The 536-nt window shown below is 35.8% G+C and overlaps 1 non-coding gene across 1 annotated transcript; it reads left to right on the top strand.

The window, feature by feature from the left end:
• The first annotated feature begins 230 nt into the window (after positions 1-230).
• Positions 231-337, top strand: LOC115288749. The gene has a single exon (XR_003907155.1). It is a non-coding gene; the product is annotated as a U6 spliceosomal RNA (small nuclear RNA).
• The last annotated feature ends 199 nt before the right edge of the window (positions 338-536 follow it).

Genomic DNA, 536 nt, shown 5'->3' on the forward strand with positions numbered 1-536 from the left:
GCCAAACCAACCAGTATGTGTAAAATTGACTGACAAGAGGGTTTCTTTTCTTTTTCTTCTTATCTTTATTGCTTCCTCCTCCCATTATATAAGTATCACATGCTCATTCTTATAAAAATTTTAAAAAGTTCACTGAAACAAAGAGGAAAAAGAATTGCCTGAAATCCCCCACCATGCTCATGCTTTCATACATTTCTCTATGCATATTTACTGTTTAAACATAGTGCTTAGTGCTCGCTTCGGCAGCACATATACTAAAATTGGAACAATGCAGAGAAGATTAGCACGGCCCCTGCGCGAGGATGACACGCAAATTCGTGAAGCGTCCCATATTTTTGAATTTAAGGAAAGGTATTAAGCAGGCTGTGTTGTAGCTTATGGGCAAGTAATAAATTGTATCATGTATCTTGAATGTATCATAGATAAGCTGCTATATAACGATTGCCACTTCAGATAGCTGTGAAATTAGGTGATTAACTAGTTGTTACTTAACCTTCTAATTTCTGTATAAGTCTAATTACATGAAACAGAAGTTG

Source organism: Suricata suricatta, chromosome 3 (genome assembly GCF_006229205.1).
Source record: "Suricata suricatta isolate VVHF042 chromosome 3, meerkat_22Aug2017_6uvM2_HiC, whole genome shotgun sequence".
In the NCBI taxonomy this organism is placed as follows: domain Eukaryota; kingdom Metazoa; phylum Chordata; class Mammalia; order Carnivora; family Herpestidae; genus Suricata; species Suricata suricatta.